Source organism: Ictidomys tridecemlineatus, unplaced genomic scaffold (assembly GCF_052094955.1).
Source record: "Ictidomys tridecemlineatus isolate mIctTri1 unplaced genomic scaffold, mIctTri1.hap1 Scaffold_75, whole genome shotgun sequence".
In the NCBI taxonomy this organism is placed as follows: domain Eukaryota; kingdom Metazoa; phylum Chordata; class Mammalia; order Rodentia; family Sciuridae; genus Ictidomys; species Ictidomys tridecemlineatus.
In genome coordinates, this window is record NW_027525461.1 from 621,851 (window position 1) to 634,746 (window position 12,896).

The following is a 12,896-nucleotide window of genomic DNA, read 5'->3' on the forward strand; positions in this document are numbered from 1 at the left end:
AAAATGATTTATCTAATTTTTCCTTTTACATCAAATGCAATTTGGATACGGCCATTATTATTATTATTATATAAGTAGACTAATATCAACATAACTAAAAATAACAAATTAATTCACTTTTTATTAGAGAAGAATTTTTTAGTAAATATACTGTATGTATAATAGGCCTTTTAAACTCCAGTAGAAAGATGTTTTAAATGTGTGAATAATCTCACCCAATTTAATTCAATCATCTGAACAGGTTTAAATAAATATGTAATTATAAAATAGCATAGGTGAATAGGATTTAAAATGTTAAACAAAGAGAAAAGAATAGAGCAGAACATCCATGTTATAAATGCAATGAAATGCCATCTTGGAAGTTGTACATTATGGGAAGAACAGTCAGATGTAGGTCCTTTTAAAAAACTACAAGCTTTAAACTGGGCATGGTGATACTGAGGGAGAATACAAGAAACAAAAAGAACCAACCAAAATGGTGTAGGGAGGAGGTGTGGGGAAAATGAGAAAGGGTGAAATGAAACCCACATCAAATCCCCTCAGCCATACTGGAACAGAGGAAGCCAGAAGGACAAGCTGGCATGAGAGCCCAGCTCTCCAGCCTATTTGGATTCCAGATAGTGACTACCTCCTACCTTTTTGGTCAGCAGGGTGAGTGGCCACATGTGGGTACTTGGAGGGCTTCTTGATATGGAAGTTCATGTTGTCCAGCTCCATGTTCAGGCTGATAGACGCAGCTGAGTCACTGTCCACTGTGGACTGGAAACTGCTGACTGAGGTGTGCTTGCTAGGACTGGCAGAATCTTTTAGTGTTGGGGAGGGGACAGAAATATAGGGAGAGGAGGGGAGTAAAAATGGGTTTTATCAGGGTATTGGAGGAAAGGAGAAAAATGTTTTTTAATATACAAGCCCAATGTGCAATACCAAAATGGATACAGTATTTTCATGTACTTCTGTGTAGACTTAATAAAATTTGAACAAAATTAAATATAAAATCAATTTTTAAAATGAATAAGTATATCGGAGGTTCTGCAGAAAGAAAGTCTGATATCATAGGAAAGAGGTGAGAAAGTTATCTGCTATGATATTATTTGCTGAGAGTTATTTTTAAGCTGCTGCAAACTATAGACTACGGTAAAATCTGAAAACATCAGTTGACTAACAAGTTAGTATCTCAAAAAAACACTGTATCTAAGACAAGGATTGCTACTAGATGTTTACATCCGGTTGAAGCCATAAATTTTAAAGCAGATTTTTTTTTCAATGAAATAAATAAGGCACTCATTTTATCATACACACATAATGATCCATAAAAACTAAAATGTTAGAAAGTAAAACTCACTAGCCAAATTATCGTCACCTTCTTCAGCTATCTGTTCTGTGTCGCTGTCATCAAACTTTGTCTTTAAACCAGGATGGCTCAGAGTGTCCTTCCACAGCATTCACGGAGTCACTGTCCGGAGAAGGTGTCTCAGAAAATTCTGTACTTGAAAGTATCAAGACAGGATCCAAGCAACTGACTCTCAATGTCAACAATGTTGGGGGTATCACACAAGAAATAAATTGTACCCAATATTTTTATAAACATAACTGAGTAAATTTATTTAGAAAAATAAACAAATTAACAAGAACTAAGCTATAAAATATTATCATACAGGCAATTCCATTGTTAAAACTGTAATTTTAATTAACTAGAAGTCTTAGGTTAGCATGTTACAAACACAATATTTCTTTGATATAGATTTTACAGGGTTTTATGTCATTCTTTAGTTATCAGAAAAGACAACACAGCACCTAGTCTAACCCTAAACAAACTCTGGGTCACATCCTGAAAAAATAACTGTCATACTTTAACAAATATACACCAGTATTCAGGGTCATTTCTAACTACTGAGTTTCTCATTTTAGGTGCTAGGGATGTGCCTCAATGGTAGAACACTTGCCTGGCAGGGGTCAGGACAGACATGAATTTAATCACTAATACCTCAAAAAAAATTTTTTTAAAGTTATTTAGTAAACATACACACACAACATAAATATTTAGTGTGTGTATGTATTTTATATATATAAATATACATATATGGTTATATAAATATTTTTAAAATTTTCTATCTTTAAGTAATTTTCATTTCCCTTGAGTTAAAAAAAGATATTATTTTATCATCAGTACACAGTTTAATAGTACTAAAGAGTCAAAATCTGTTTCTATTTACTTTCTATTTTTCAATCATTTTGTTACACATGCAACTTTTAGTTATAAAAACATAAACAGTAAAATTGAAAGCTATTAAATGACAAATAAACTATAAGTTAATTATAAAACTAAGCCAAGTTTAAGCAAAACCACACCAAATAAAGTATTTAATCCTAATAGCAGGTTTTCATCATTATTACCTTACTTTAAAAAAAATATTTAAAAAGGAAAAAACAGCATTGGGACTAGTGGTATAGCTCAATACAAAAAAAAGTTGTAACTTTCCTCAAACAGCAAGGAAAATCTATTAGAAAAAAAGTTTCTTTGGTTAATTCAATTACTTTTTATTCTCACTGATGAAGAAAGACTTCAAAACAAGCTTGTTACATTCTCATTAGGAGTAAAAAATGAAGATTACCTGCAATGGTCTGTAGAGTGCATACTCATCCCTGAAAAGCTGGTCATGATGACTAACACAATCCAGTCAACGTCCATCAACCATTGCTTGTTCAATTGCTATAGCTTGTGCCCTGAATTAAGAGCAAGAAACATGAAATATTTTAAAAGTCAGAATAATTTTATAGTATAAGACATAATCTTTTTTTTTTTCCAGTTCAGAGTTCGAATTTCAAATTATCCTTGGACAGATAAGGAGAGACTGGGAAGACTGGATGCAAATTAAAAAATTCCTCTAGATACCATAGTAAAGGATGAGAACCTATGGTAAGGCAGTCCTAAAAACCTTATTTTAATTACAGGAAATACTCAATGCATGCACGCACCTCTCTCCTTAATGGAAGAGTAAAAACATGCTAAAAACAGCATGCCTCCTACAAAGAACTTACAGTCTTGGTGAAAAAACAGTAAATATTACAGATATAGATATAAAATATATGCATGTGTTTATCTGTGTATGAAAGAAACATTTTATTATGGGGCATTTCAGTTTATAAAACACTTAATCAACATTTATTTCTTTCCCAAAGTTTATTCACAGGACCAAAATATTTCTCCCATGTTGGAACTAAAGGGCTCAAGTCATAAAAAGATTGAATAATTTTACTAAAGGCACAAAACTAAAGAGATATAGCAAAAAATTGGAATCCAGTTCTTCCCTGTTTAAAGTTATTTCTCTCTTTACTTATTTAAACATTTGTTTCTTCTCATAAGAGGAGAAGCAGCTCATCTGAGCAAGTTGTAAAACCTACGGGAATATGTTTGTTAGTTTGAAAGGTTTTAGGCCCTTTCTGTTATTCTTTTGATTTGTTATCCTCCAGACATGGCTTATAAATCCAATTCTCAACACAGGTTATAATGTCTAGATTGGAGAACAGTAACAGAAGAATCTTTTAACCTTAGAATCTAGCTACGTTCTCCAATCTTGCTTTACTAAAGAGTTCTAAGTTTGAGGAATTACCACATGCTTCTACTTTTAATAAGATAAACTTTGCCCCCCCCCCCATATTTGGCTCCTTCCAACTATTCTCTACTGGTGAAAACCAGATGGAAGGAAGGTTGACTAATTAGTTCCCCCAAACCATCAAATACATTAAAAAAAGGGAATCTACAAAGAAATGTTATCCCTATATTTTCAAATATGTGTCCTCATTTAAAATAAATTAACAAATAATATCAAAACCTCTTTCTTAAGATCACAATACCTGGTAGCAATATGACCATTTCGGATTAGCCAGTTAACCAATTCCTTTCCTACAATACAATTGGGATGGGTTCTCAGCCAGTACCGGTGATCCTGAAACTCCATCCCACTACTGTGATGGCAGATTTTTTTCCACAGGTCCTTTAACTGAACACTGTCCTGCAATACATTGAGAGCAAGTGTTACTCATAAGAATGCTATTTACCTGTACAGATGCTTTCCTGTGATTTTCACATTCATAAAAGAAACTTTGATTTGCATTTCTTTAGAGCAACTAATTTTTTTAAAGATTCTTTTTTTTATTGGTTGTTCAAAACATTATGAATCTCATGACATATCATCTTTCATACATTTGACTCAATTGCGTTATGAACTCCCATTTTTACCCCAAATACAAATTGCAGAATCACATCGGTTACACACTCACACTTTTACATAATGGCATATTAGTGACTGTTGTATTCTGCTACCTTTCCTATCCCCTACTATCCCCCCTCCCCTCCCCTCCCATCTTCCCTCTCTACCTTCTCTGCTGTTGTTCAATTCTCTCCCTTGTTTCCCTCCCCCTTTCCCCTCACAACCTCTTATATGTAATTTTGTGTAACATTGAGGGTCTCCTACCATTTCTATATGCTTTCCCTTCTCTCCCCCTTTCTCTCCCCCCACTCGTCTTTGTTTAATATTAATCTTTTCCTCATACTCTTCCTCCCTGTTCTGTTCTTAGTTGCTCTCTTTATATCAAAGAAGACATTTGGCATTTGTTTTTTAAGGATTGGCTAGCTTCACTTAGCATAATCTGCTCTAATGCCATCCATTTCCCTGCAAATTCTATGATTTTGTCATTTTTTTAGTGCTGGGTAATACTCCATTGTGTATAGATGCCACATTTTTTTTATCCACTCATATATTGAAGGGCATCTAGGTTGGTTCCACAGTCTAGCTATTGTGAATTGTGCCGCTATGATCATTGATGTGGCAGTATCCCTATAGTACACTCTTTTAAGATCCTCAGGGAATAGTCCGAGAAGGGCAATAGCTGGGTCAAATGGTGGATCCATTCCCAGCTTTCCCAGGAATCTCCATACTGCTTTCCAAATTGGCCTCACCAATTTAGAGCAACTAATTTATATGATTTAATATAAATGATGCATACATGAGGAACAACTTGAACTAATTCCAAGCATGACTTTTCTGTTAAAAATCAATGATCCCAAGTACTATATTTTTGGATCAATGGCACATATTATCCATCTCCTAGTTAAGTACAAAATATATTCTTCTTTTTTGGAAACTGGATAATGGTAGAAGATGTGACAACAGGCAAATCACAATAATCTAAGGTAACTGTTCCTGGTAGCCTTTATTCCACCATATTCATTCCACCCTTTTCAGCACCACCCAACTGCTAGATAAATCTTCAAAAAAAAACTTTATCCATTGCTCAGCAACTACAGGTTCAAATCTAAACTTGAATGACCAAATTCATTGCCTTTCACTGGGTAGTCCCAAATAACTGCACTCTCAATACCCACACTCTCCAAATTAAATTTTCTCCCAATCAATAAATCCTACTTTATTCCATGGAAATGCCATGCTTATTCTTATCTCTATACCTTTCCTTACATCTATATATAAGATTCACTTTCTTTACTACTTATCCAAATCCATTTTGTCCTTCAAAACATACAGCTCAATACCTTTTCTGACACCTTAATTAATGATCAATTTTTTAAATTTTATATCATTCGTGACGCTCTTTTTAGTATTAAGACATATATGTATTTATTTTATCATTAAAAACCTTTCTATTGATTTGATTTCTACCTCCTGAATTAAAAGTTGAGAATAGAAGCCATATCTTTCATTTCTTTGAATCACTCTGTGGATTGAAAACATGATTTTATATATAAGCAAATGGAAGAAACTAAATATTATCTCACATAAACTGAATAAACTGTCTCAAAGGCTTCTCCATGTGTATAAGAAACTTGTTTCAGGGGGCTGGGGATGTGGCTCAAGCAGTAACGCGCTCACCTGGCATGTGCAGGGCGCTGGGTTCAATCCTCAGCACCACATAAAAATAAAAGATGTTGTGTCCACCGAAAACTGAAAAATAAATATTAAAAAAAAAATTTTCTCTATAAAAAAAAGTTAAAAAAAATAATGTTTCAAATTTTAAACAGCAAGCTTAACCTAAGAGTTAAGCTCTCTTATATTATGTAGGAAACTGAATTCTGATCTTGCCAGAAGAAAGGGGTAAAAAAAATATTAATGCAATAAGTAGAGAAAGAATACTGACCAGTTTCTCAGGTGATCTGAGTAAAAAGTTAAGCTAATCATTTCTGTTTAACTGATATGCTATTTCATTTATGTTTCTTTAAAAAAAATCAATGAAATAGACATCCTTATGATCAAAACTAACAATGGGTCAAAGACAGTGTACTAGTACCAGAAGAATTTTGCGTTCATCCTCAGTGGTCTCTGTCCTAACATATGTTCGGTTAGCCTGGGGACTGACAGATGTCTCATATGAAGGTACCATAGGAGAACCAGATCAATCCAATGACAGGTTAGTAATGCTGGCTGATCTGAAAACAAACAAACAAAAAGTAAAATAGCAGTTGTAAATTCATCTATAAATAGAATACAGTTAACATTCATATTTAAATAAATGCTTACTTGCCAATGTTAAGGGCAATTTCATTTTTTATTGATTCATTTTAGTTATGTATACAAGACAGTAGAATTTATATTGATATAATTATACAAGCATGGAATATATCTTGTTCTAATTAGGACCCCATTCTTATGGATGTACATGATGTGAGATTCACTGTGGTATGGTCATATACGTATACAATAAAGTTATGTCAGATTCATTCCACTGTCTTTCTTTTTCCTATCCTTCATTCCCCTTTGTCTAATCCAATGAAATTCTATTCTTCCCCTACTCTCTCTCTGTTGTGGCTTATCATCCTCATATCAAAGAACTTTGGTTTTGGGAATAGGTTATTTCAATTAGCATGATAGTGACCAGATGAATCCATTTACTGGCAAATGTCATAAAGTCATTCTTCTTTATGGCTGAGTAATATTCCATTATGTACATGTATCATATTTTCTTTATCCATTCATCTGTTGAAGAGCACATAGGTCGGCTCCATAACTTAGCTATTGTGAACTGTGCTTCTAAAAACATTAATGTAGCTGCGTCAGTATAGTATGCTGATTTTAAGTCCTTTGGGTATAAACCAAGGAGTGAAATAACTGGGTCAAATGATGGTTCCATGTCTGAGGAATCTTCACACTGCTTTCCAGAGTGTGTGCACCAATTTGCAGTTCCACCATCAATGTGGGAGTATATCCTTTTCCCACACCCTTATCAACATTCATTGTTACTTGAATTCTTGATAACTGCCATTCTTCCTGGAGTTTACTGTATTCTCAGTGTAGTTTTAATGTGCTATATTTGTTGACCATTCATATTTCTTCTTCTGTGAAATGTCTATTCAGTTTTTTGCCCATTTATTAATTGGGTTATTTGATTTTTTGGAATTAAGTTTTTTTGAATTCTTTGTATATCCTGGAAATTAACACCCTGAGGTGCAGGTGACAAAGATTTTCTCCCATTCTATACACTCTCTCTTCATGCTCTTGATTGTTTCCTTTGCTGTGAAGAAGCTTTTTAGGTTGATGCCATCTCATTTATGGGTGTGAGGACAATCCAGCTGTGACATCTGTTAACCCATTGATTGCCAGAGCTAATTCAACTGATTTGGCTGCCTAGGTGGGTGCCCCCTTACTCGCTCACCACTTCTTGTATGTCCTCCCCACTGTGTGCTCGATTGAAGAGGATGACCTTCTCCAATAGTGGAGGACTGTTCTTTAGTCAAGGGTATATTAGTAGCTGCATTGCCCTCCTAGAACCTCCAAACAAGCTCTCAAAGGCCCTTTTAAAAGTAGTTATGATGATTATGTACAATGTCATTATTAGGAAAAACTAGGTGAAGGATACTCAGAAACTGTACTATCTGTGCAATTTCTATGTGAGTCTAAAATCATTTAGAAGTAAGTTTAAAAGAAAGTAGAAAGTAATTATGAAAATATTACAGAAAAATAATTATATAGTTATATATCAGTAATATTTCAAAGGAAGTAGATATAAACTCTTGTTAAAAATATTAAAAATTAGGGGGTTTTATAGAGAAATATAAAAAATTACCTAGTATGCTTTAACTCATCTTAATTAACATTTCAGCATTTTAATTCCATGAAAATCTTTCTTCACTTGTCTAGTAAGGCAAACACACCTGGCCTGGTTGGCCTCTCCATCTCCTTCTTTATTGGGTCCTCTTCACTTCCCCAATCTCAGTCCTTGGTCCTATCTCCTCTTTTCACACTCACTCTGCTGACGATCCCCATCCAGGTTTATAACCTTAAATACCATTCACATAATAATGACACCCAAATTTATATTTCTAGCCTGTACCTCTTCCCTAAATTCTGGACTCATATATCCAACTGTCTATTTGACATCTTCCTTGGATCTCTAGAAGGTATCTAATTCAGCTTGACACCTGTTAGTCAGAACTGCACATGCCTATAATTCCAGCAACTCCAGAGGCTAAGGCAGAAAAATCACAAGTCCAAGATCAGCCTCAGCAATTTATTGAGACCATGTCTCAAAATAAAAAGGGCTAGGAATATAGCTCAGTGGTAAAGCACCCCTGGGTTCAATCCCCAGTACCAAAATAAATAAATAAAATCAAACTGTTACTCCCTGTCTTCCTCCATCTCAATTAATGGCGATTGCAATTGCTCAAGTCAAAAACCTGAGTCATCTTTGAATTCTCTTCCTGTTGTGGCCTACATTCAATTGACTAGCAAATGTCATTATGTCTATACTCAAAATGTATACAAAGATCATTATTAAGAACATTGATTAAAAACAGAATACATACAACACATCAGATGACAGAAATTTCTTACCATTATAATTTCCAGAATTTATACATGATTATGTAAGGGACCTTAATTTTTTGTTCTAAGGGAACACACTTAAATATTAATAAGCAAAAAATAAGACTTCCTGTTTCTGGCCTGACATGTAAGAATCTTAGAAATTTTTACTCTGTCCCAATAACCAAAAAGCTAAAAAAACTGAAAAGTCAGCAATTCTTCATAGATCTGTCAGACAAATGAGATCACAGGACAAACTGCTACTTCAATCATAAGAATGAGACAGGTGCGTACAAAGAATAACAATTTACTGGAGCAGAAACTCACAAGTAGAAACCTCCCTGAAAAACAACTCATTTTAGGTGGAAAAACCTGAACTATAATTGAAAAATTACAGATAGTTCAGTGTGAATAAGCCTGAAAACTCTAGGTGGGCCAAGTATTGGGGAGTGGGGCATGTATTTGTGAGTTTCATTTTCAGGAGTGCTACCAGGTCCTCATGGTGAATGACAAAGAAAAAGGCCCTCCAGCTCCCTACCCAGGGAGGAAAAAAATACAATTTTGAATATGCCAGATCTTTTTAATAAGGCCTACCCCGAGAAGAAACTATTTTATTAGAGCCTAACCTAGTAAAATAGCAGAGCTAAACACTCCCCCCTCCCCAGGAGAAGAGAAATACCCAATACCAGCCCCATCTAAACCAACCATGTAGGGGAAGAGAAATACACAACTCTAGCCTCTTCCAATCATCCTGTCCCGCCTAAGGAGGGCAAAGGAGTGGGGACAAGGACAGAGGGATAGGAAAGTACTTAAAAAGTTTATAGTCCCATGGCACAGGCTCACCAAAAAACTGAGACTTAACCAAAGGAGTCTGAAGATACTTCCCCTCATCCATGCCTTATCATTACATGACTAAAGAAAGGCCTATTTACTGCAGTTTCTTTCACCTACTATATCATGTCTAGTTACCAACCCAGAAGGCATACTAAAAGGGAAAAAAAACCAGTTTGGAGATATAGAACAAATATAAGAAAAAATTGGGTACGGCACAATGTTGGAATTAACAGTGCAAGAATGTTTGACAAAACTTGTATGAAATCTAAATGAGGAAAACTACAACACATGAATAAAATAAAGAATAAATAGATATTTCATGAATACGAAAACTCAATATTGTCAAGATGTCAAGTTTCTCAATATGCTAGGTGTGGTAGTACATGCCTCTAATTCCACCAACACAGGAGGCTGAGGCAGGAGGATCACACGTTAGTGAGACTGTCTCAAAATAAAAAATGGAAAAACAGTGGGCATGGGGGCTGATGATATAACTCAGCAGGAAGGCACCTCAGGAGTCAATGTTCAATGTGAATAATGCCAAAAAAAAATTTTTTAATTAACAATGAGAATTAAAAAACAATAAAGTTTTTTGCTGTATTTAAAAAAAATAAAACAAAATTTTTTAAAACTCAACGATGAGAAAATAAACAAACTGATTACAGATGGGCAAAAGATTTTGACATCTCACCAAAGAAGATATACAAACCACAAGGCAGATAAAAAAGATGTTCAACATCATATGTCATTAAGAAATGGCAAATTAAAACAATAATGAGATACCAATATACATCTATAACATTGGCCCAAATCCACAACACTGGAAACACCAATGCTGGTATCATGTGGAGCAAGAGAAACTCTTGCTGGTAGGAATAAAAAATGATATAGACACTTTGAAGAACAGTTCAAAAATATCTTACAAAAATTAATCATGTTCTTCCCAAATGATCAAGCAATCATGCTCCTTGGTATTTATCTGAATAAAGTGAAAATTACTTGTACACAGGTATTTATAGTAATCTTACTCTTTCAATTGCTAAAACTTGGAAGCAATCAAGATGCCCTTCAGTAGGTAAACAGATACTGTACAACTGGACAATTAAACATTATTCTGCACTAAAAATATCAAGTCATAAAAGATATAGTGAAAACTTTAATGCCCATTACCAAGTGAAAGAAGCCAATCTTAAAAATCTACATACATTCAGTGTATATAATTCTGGTAAAAAGGAAAACTACGGAGACAATTAAGAAATCAATGATTATTATGGGTTAGAGGGAGGGATGAACAGACAAAACGCAGCAGATTTTTAAGGCAGTGAAACTACTACTCTGTATACTACAATGGTAGATACATGTCATTTTGCATTTGTCCAAATCCATACAACCTACAATACCAGTAGACTCTAATGGAAACTACAAACTTTGAATGATAATGTGTCAGTGTAGGTTCTATAATAAATATACTATAATAAATATACCACCATGGTCCCAGATATTCACAGTAGTGAAGGGTTGAGCATATGGAGAACAATGGAAAAGGGCCTCTGTACTTTCTCCTCAATTTTGTTATCGGCCTAAAATTACCATGTAAAATAAATCTGATGAACTAAAGAAATAAAAGATAACAATGCGTGAAATATACTCTCAAATGGTTCAGGAAAAAATGTATGTGCATGTGTAAAATGACAGAATAAGCAAAAACATAAATAAGTAAATCTTAATGAGTATATGGATACTTATTTTCTTATTCTTGCAAATCTTCTGCAAGTTTGAAAGTTTTTTAAAACAATTAAAAATTCAAGAAAAAAAACACTCTCCCCATCTCATTCAGAGTAAAAGTCCTGACAATTAACTGTAAAACTGATCTACTTCAGACTCACAGGATTGTTTTTTATTAGTTGCTGGGAACTTGTCATTCCTGTTTTCTTGGTACACTCTTATACAAAAGGTCCACAAGGTTTCGTTCTCTCACATCATTCTCTCACATCCTTCAGGTCTTTTTACTAAACTAGAAGACAGAGGATGGTGTAGGTCCCAATATCTTAAGCCATTGATAAATACTGGAAAGGGCTACTCAAAGAATGAAAGCAAGAGCTGACCAACAAAAAGAAAATGATAGTTTAATTCAGCTTTTAGAACTGGGATTATAACAAGCAATTACCTTTTTTAATGCTTGTTGTTATTACCATGACAGGAAATAAAAACAGACACAGAATACAATGTTTCCATTTAGCATTTACCTATTTCGAGCGGGGGATTTCCCAGCATCCTCCTGAACAGATACAAGTCTTGTTGACAGAGCAGTGTTGGAGGAGTCTGGATGAATCAAACTACAAAGAAAATAGGAAAATATTGAGATTGCTTGGAACAGTAAAAGACAAACCCAATTCCAATGAGATGCTTTAACATTTAAAAGCAAATTAAATCTTTTCCCCTGAAATTGGGGGATTATGGGTCACTTTTGCACTTGCTTGGATTAAGGTGAAAACTGTGTGATTATCATATCAAATGTCAAAAGAATGATAAAGTTTTTTAAGTATACCAAACATTAAGAACACCAATAGCCAAACACGGTGGTGCATGCCGGTAATCCCAGCAACTCAGTAGGCTGAGACTGGAGGACTGTGAGTTCAAAGCCAGCCTTAGCAATAGCGAGAAGCTAAGCAATTTAGTACAACCCTGTCTCTAAATAAAATATAAAAATAGGGCTGGGGATGCGACTCAGTGGCCATGTGCCCCTGAGTTCAATTCAAAGTACCCCCCCCAAAATAACAATAAAATAATGAAATTGGTTGGATCAGTGACTTACATGATAACTTCCCAAATCACATACAAGATGGAAATGATTTGGGAAATATGAGTTCTAAAACTTTACTCTCTTTCCCCACAACCCACTGGAATAGCAAAATAAGAAGCAAACTTAGGTCTAAGATCAGGTTCCACCTCTTACTAGCTGTGTGACCAAATTCATTATTTAATCTTTCTGAACTTCAGCATCTGCATCTGTCAAAAGGAAAAAACAGTGCCTACCAAAGAGGTATAATGAATAAAAGAGAATGAATATTAAATAATTAGCACAAAGTCTAAAACTATTATTCTACCTTTGACATCTATCAAATACCTCTCAGGAAGCTATCATACCTGGTTTGTTTTATAAAATTTGTTTTATTAAATTGTACCTGCCAATTAAGGGCTCATATAGCCAGATCATACACAATTAAAAGATATTACTAATTAAAATAA

The 12,896-nt window shown here is 34.4% G+C and overlaps 1 pseudogene across 1 annotated transcript in view; it reads right to left on the minus strand.

The window, feature by feature from the left end:
- Nucleotides 1-624: 624 nt before the first annotated feature.
- Nucleotides 625-12,896, minus strand: part of LOC144374560 (1-phosphatidylinositol 3-phosphate 5-kinase-like) — a 30,157-nt pseudogene continuing 17,885 nt past the window's right edge. Inside the window, exons 7-12 of the transcript XR_013433931.1 lie at nt 11,894-11,983; nt 6,304-6,442; nt 3,856-4,013; nt 2,614-2,724; nt 1,343-1,489; nt 625-803 (exon numbers count right to left, since the gene is read on the minus strand). The product of XR_013433931.1 is annotated as a 1-phosphatidylinositol 3-phosphate 5-kinase-like (transcript). The remainder of the gene's footprint in view (nt 804-1,342; nt 1,490-2,613; nt 2,725-3,855; nt 4,014-6,303; nt 6,443-11,893; nt 11,984-12,896) is intronic.